This window comes from Echinops telfairi, unplaced genomic scaffold (genome assembly GCF_000313985.2).
Source record: "Echinops telfairi isolate 266 unplaced genomic scaffold, ASM31398v2 ScPeMD7_7417;HRSCAF=8455, whole genome shotgun sequence".
NCBI classification, from domain to species: Eukaryota; Metazoa; Chordata; class Mammalia; order Afrosoricida; family Tenrecidae; genus Echinops; species Echinops telfairi.
In genome coordinates, this window is record NW_022111317.1 from 7,421,791 (window position 1) to 7,428,293 (window position 6,503).

A 6,503-nucleotide genomic window follows, 5' to 3' on the forward strand; every position below is an offset into this window, starting at 1 on the left:
CAACTTTTGACAATTGGCTTTGTGACTGTTCTGTGGCTCAAGGATTAGTGTTCTAAAATGGAAATACTGGTAGGTTTCTTTCCTTTAAAGGGATGGGAAGAACATTGAATGAGATGATATATGTATGTAAAAGTCTCTATGGTCTTGGTACATATTTATATTATAAATATTATATATATTATAAGAATATATATAAACATAGGATATTTATAGCATAGTAGTTTATTATAGAGAAAAAAATCCACCAAATGGCCAACAATAGGAGATGGGTCAAGTAAGATAACTGCCCATCATGAAATAGCGTGGTAGTCACTCCAATTTATGATAGTTCCACATTTATTGTTATGAGATATATTCTCACATACCATTATATATTTAGGTAATAAAATCCATGTGCTATATGATCACATTCTTATTAAATTACCATAAAGCAAGAAGCACAAGTGCTCTTGTTGTCATTTGGTGCCCTCGAGCCGGCTCCAATGCACAGAGGCGTAGAGGCCATATGTACAGCAGAAAACACCACCACCCAGTCCTGCACCATCCTCACAGTTACTGCTTTGTTTGACCCCATTGTTGCAGCCACGGTGTCCATCCATCTTGTCAAGTGCCCTCTTCATTTTCGCTGCCCCTCTACTTTACCAAGCATGATGTTCTTTACCACGGAGTAATCTCTCTTAATAACTTAGTCCAAAGTACGTACACGAAGTCTCCCCATCCTTGCTTCTAAGGAGCATTCTGGCTTCTTCCAAGACAGATTTACTTATTCTTTTGGCAATCCGTGGTACCTTCAATATTCTTCTTCAGCACCATGACTCAAATGCATCTATTCTTCTATGGTCTTCTTGATTCAATGTCCAACTTTCACACACATATGAGACTATTGAAAATACCATGGGTAGGGGTCAGGTGCACCTTTGTCTTCAATGTAACATCTTGTGCAGCAGGTGCAATGCATCTCTGGCTGTTTCATACGTGAGCATTGACTGCTGATCCAAGCAAGATGAAATCTTGGACGACTTCAATCTTGTCTCCATTTCTCATGATGTTACCAATTGATCCAGTTGTAAAGATTTTGCTCTTCTTTGCATTGTGTTGTAATCCAAAGTGAAGGCTGCAATCCTTGATCTTTCTCCACAAGTGCTTCAAGACTTCTTCAGTTTCAGCAAGCAAGGTTGTGTCATCTGCATATTGAGGTTGTAAATAAGCCATACTTCAATCCTGATACTGGATTCTTTGTTATATAATCCAGCTTCTGTGATTATTGGCTCAGGATACACATGGAATAAGCATGGTGAAAGAATCCAGTCCTAATGTACACCTTTTCTAATTTTAAATGATGTAGTATGCCCGCGTTCTGTTTGATTAACTGCCCCTTGATCCCTGTTCAGGTTCCACATGGGCCCAATGAAGTGTTCTGGATTTCTCATTCTTCTTAAGGCCATCCATGGTTTGTTATGAACCAAACAGTCAAGTGCCTTTGTATAATCAATAAAATACAACTAAACCCCCAGGAGGACAAACAACAGAAAAGTGGATGAAGGGAGACAGTGGACAATGTGAGATATTAAAATAATAATAATTTATAATTATCAAAGGTTCATGAGAAAGGGAGGGTGGGGGAGAGAGGAGGGAAATGAGGAGCTGATATCAAGGGCTCAAGTAGAAAGAAAGTATTTTGAAAATGATGAAGGCAACATATGTACAAAAGTACTTGACACAATGGATGGATGGATGGATGGATGGATGGATGGATGGATGGATGGATGGATTGTGAGAAGATCTGTAAGAGCACCCAATAAAATGATTAAAAAAAAATACAGCTCAACATCTTTCTAGTATTTTCTGCTTTCAGCTAAGACTCATCTGATATCAGCAATGATACCCTTTGCTCCACCTCCTCTTCTGAACCTTGCCTGAACCCTGCCAATGCACTTGGCATTTGGTCTTCAGCATTTGGCTACAACATTTGGTCTTCAGCAATTTTTTTTCTTGCATGTAATATTAATGATATTGTTCTACAATTTGTGCATTCTGTTGGCTTACCTCTCTTCGCAATGAATATAAATATGGATCTCTCCCTGTCAGTTGCTCACGTAGCTGTCTCCCAAGTTTTTTTGGCATAGACGAGTAAGTGCTTCCAGAGCTTCATGAGCTTGTTGAAACATTTCAGTCGGTAGTTCCTCGATTCCTGGAGCCTTGGTTTTGTCTAATGCTTTCAGTGCAGTTTGAATTTCTTCCTTCAGTGCCACTTGTTCTTGCTCCTATGCTACCTCCTGAAATGGTTGAATGTTGTATTAGTCTGGGTACTTTTGAGAAACAAATCCACCGAAACTCATATGTATATGAGAGAGTTTTATATAAAGGGTAAGTGCACATCAAGAAAACATCCCAACCCAGTGCTGTCCAAACCCACAAGTCCAACATTAACCCATATGTCCCACACCAATCCACAAAGTCCTCCTTCATCTCACAAAACACACACAATGATGCCGACTGCAGGAGGAAAGCTGAATCAGTGAACGTGTAAGCATCTCAGCCCTGGCAGGGGCACCCAGGGCTGCATCGGGGTAGGTCCAAGTGGCTTCTCCTCAGGTATGTCTTTCAGGAAGTGAGCCTTGCCAGCTGAAGCAGGGAACTGGCTAAGGCAGCTGCACCCTGGTCCGACCATCAGAAAGCAAGAGACTTGAAAATTCGAAAGGCGAGGCTCACCAAGCCATTTATCCCTCTGCCCTTCAATTAACCCCACATGCATTTATCGGCCAGGTTGGCACAATAAACTAACTACCTCAAATGCTGACTAATTTTTTTTATCTTAAGTAACAGTTTTATTGTTTTTGTCAGGTATTCTTTAACATTTTTAAGCTCTTATGTTATAATATAATTGGGAAGGTGAGCACACAATGATATGATTTTTTGTTCTTTGATGCCTGATACCTGATCCCATCGACACCTCGTGATCACACAGGCTGGTGTATTCTTCCATGTGGGCTTTGTTGCTTCTGAGCTAGATGGCTGCTTGTTTACCTTCTTATAACATAATCTAGGTTTTGTGCACTTGTTTTATTGTTCTTATTTAAGTGTTAACTGTATGAAATAATAAATGATCTTTATCATTTTTTATCCTTAAGATGGTCAATAGGGCAGCGACCCATATGGTAAGTTATTTGAATCCCACCACTGCCTATTGGACAGGGTAGAACTGCCCTTGGGAGTTTCTGAGACTGTAACTGTTTACAGGTTTCTCCAATTCTCAACTTGGCGGTCATATGTTTGCTATTTTCTTTTTTTATTGTGTGACATTTTTAGTTCTGTAGACAAAGGATTTGCCTTAGTGCATGAGCATGATTGAAATTGGTGCTTTGTGTCTAACTTTTATTGTTTTCTTTTAAAAAAAATCATTTTATTGGGGGCTTATATAGCTCTTGTCACAATTCATCCATCCATTGTGTCCAGCACATTTGTACATTTGTTGCCATCATCATTTTCAAAACATTTTATTTCTACTAGAGCCCTTGGCATCAGCTCCTCATTACCCCCCTGCCTCATGAACCCTGGATAATTTATAAATTATTTTTTTTTAAGTCTTACACTGACTGATGTCTCCCTTCGCCCGCCTTTCTGTTGACTGTTCCCCTGGGAAGGGGTTATATATAAATCATTGTGATGACCAGCCCCCTCTTTCTCCTCCTACCTTCCTGTTCCCCTCCTGGTATGGCTACTCTCATTATTGGTTCTGAAGGGTTTATCTGTCCTGGATTCCTCGTGTTTGCAGCTCTTATCTGAACCCGTCCATGTACATGCTCTGATCTAGCCAGATTTGTAGGGTAGAATTGGAGCACTTCAGCCATACTTCTTCCAAGACATTGTTTGTCTTGGAAAAAACTTAGCAATAGATCTTGAAATATCCTTGTTGATGATGAATGCAAGGCCATTCCCCTTGACTGTCTCCTCCCAATCATAGCAGCCGGTTGATTTTCTGATTCAACATGACCGGTACCAGTCAGTTTCAGCTAATGCCTAGAATATCGATCTTGATGTGCTCCACTTCATTTTTGATGACTTCCAATTTTCTAAGAGTCATACTTCATACATTCCAACTTCCTTTTTTTTTTTTTTTTACACTGTGCAATCCGCTTCAGTGCCGGAAGCCTATGGGCTAGGAGGCATGGCAATGGTTCAGGGCTACGGTTTGCTCTGGCATGGGACACGATGAGAGACCCATGGGGCTGGGCCTGCCATAAATCCAAACCCATGCGCCAACTTCCAATTTTTAATTGATGTTTGCAGCTGTTTCTTCTCATTTTGAGTCATGTCCCATCCGCAAGTGAGTGTCCCGAAGGCTTTACTCCCCAAAGCTTTATTCCATCCATGTCATTATGCTCAGCTCTACTTTGAGAAGGCAGCTTTTCTTCCATCATATTTTCAGTGCCTTCTGACCCTAGGGGCTCAACTTCTGGCACTGTCCCTGACAATGTTCTCCTGCTCATCATGAGGTTTTGAGCATCTGATCAGGCTTTGATGCCATCTGTAAGATTTTGGGTGGCTAACCTCTGAAGTAGACAGCCTATTCATTCATCCTAGTTTGCTCTTAGTCTGGAATCTCTGCTGAAACCTGTTCACTTTGAGTACCCCTGCAGGTATTTGAAATACTAGTGACATAGCTTCCAACATCACAGCAACACACCATTCACCACAGTTAGACAAACTGATAGATTAGAAAAGAGTAGGAAGGGATAAATTCAAAGTTCAATAGTGAAACATTTTGTTTGTTTGTTTTTCCCTTGCTCAACTTTATAGCACTGATTGCAGTAACCCTCCAAAGAAGGGCTGCTGTGGCTCCAGGTAGATCTTCCAGGACTGACTTTCGCAGCATCTTTTTATTTCAGGGATCCAGGTTGTGGTGAAAGAGGACCCTCTGAAGGAAGTCGTGAAGGAAGACGAGTACTGGGTCAGCAACTACTTGGACTGCAAGTACAGACCACGCCCTGTTGATGAGATCCTCAGGTTGGCAAAGAAGACAGTTGGTAAGAAGGTGAAGTACAACCTCCTGTGTTGTAATTGTGAGCACTTTGCCACTGAGCTGAGATATGGCAAACGCCACAGCAAGCAGGTAAGACACCCCTTTGGCAATCCTTTTTGGAGTTCTGTTTCTCGAGGAGGGGAAGGGGCATCAGAAGAGCCCTGTGAGATTTCTTACATTGATTAAACAAAAAAAATACCAGGCATTGGAAATGATGGATCTCATTAATATGGTGAATGTAATATGGTCGGAAGAAAAATTAATGACTTCACGTGATGGGAGAGGGAGAGGTGGGCTTCCCTTTTACTGAGACCAATGTCCTGTCCTATTTTGCAGGGTAATTGTGCCATGGCATCAATGGGTATTGTGTCCCTATTGCTTTTTATTCCATGAGTCATAGTCACCTGAACAATAACTGCTTGAAGAAGTTATTAAAAATTCCAGAGAGCCTACTTCACAGACCAGCCGTTCATCTGTGTGCCCGACTTGTCTCTCGTGGCTCTTGGGAAGCCCAATTGTACATGGCGGTCCACTTCCTGAAGAATAAAGTGAATGAGTCTTATTACTCCCACATCAAATATCCCCTCTGCTTGATTATAAACTCGTGAATCTTCAGAAGGGAAGAAACTACCATTAACCATCTGAGGAGCACTTCTCCCTGCACAGTCTTGGAAAGGGCTTCCAACTTAATTGCTGAGCTTTAGTCGCTTCAGCTATGATGTCAGGGTAATAATGTCTGCTTCATCATATTTTGTTGAGATCAAATAAATTGGTGTAAGTAAAATGCCGTAGCACAATCCTTAATCTATAGCAGATGCTCAATAAATTCACTAACTCCATTTTACCCTGGCCTTGATTACTTTTACTCTCAGGGTGGACAAGAAATTAAACTTACTATTTGTATAATCTCAATATTTTGTATATGAATCCAAAATCTCTAATAGAAGGAAGTAATTCCACCATACTCCCAGTGACTTTTTAAAATGACATTCATTTGTAATGAAGTCTAAGTTTTACCCTCCAACTGGGTAAAGCCATTCTCCAAAGGGCTCACCATGGCCACCACCATTATGGTCCACTCTGCTCATTTTCTCAAGAATGTGAATAGCACATAACATATCATAGAATAGAAAATAACAAAATCTAGCCGATGACAGTTTTTAACGGAAGCTCAGGGTTACCTAAAGCGAAGAACAACAAAGGACTCACTTATACCTTCTCCTCCTGAATGTGGTGATGCTCCGAGCCCTAGAGCCACATTAGTTCATAGATTTAGACTCCTGAGTGGTCCTCTTGCCTCGGTCTTGATCTACATCTGTGTTAGTCTAGGTGCTTTAAAGAAACAAATCCACAGAAAGGCATGCATAAGAGAAACTTTTATATATAGGTTAAGTGTGCATCAAGAAAACATCCCAACCCAGTGCTGCCCAGGCCCACAAGTCCAACATTAGCCCATTAACCCATATGTCCAACACCAATC

At 41.0% G+C, this 6,503-nt stretch overlaps 1 protein-coding gene and 1 non-coding gene across 2 annotated transcripts in view; one reads left to right on the top strand and one right to left on the bottom strand.

Annotated features, from left to right (window-relative positions):
• PLAAT5 (phospholipase A and acyltransferase 5) overlaps positions 1-6,503 on the top strand; it is a 72,609-nt gene that overhangs the window by 7,733 nt on the left and 58,373 nt on the right. The gene's annotated exons all lie outside the window — the stretch shown is intronic.
• On the bottom strand, positions 4,123-4,258 carry LOC115872020. Its single transcript, XR_004047605.1, has one exon. It is a non-coding gene; the product is annotated as a small nucleolar RNA SNORA42/SNORA80 family (small nucleolar RNA).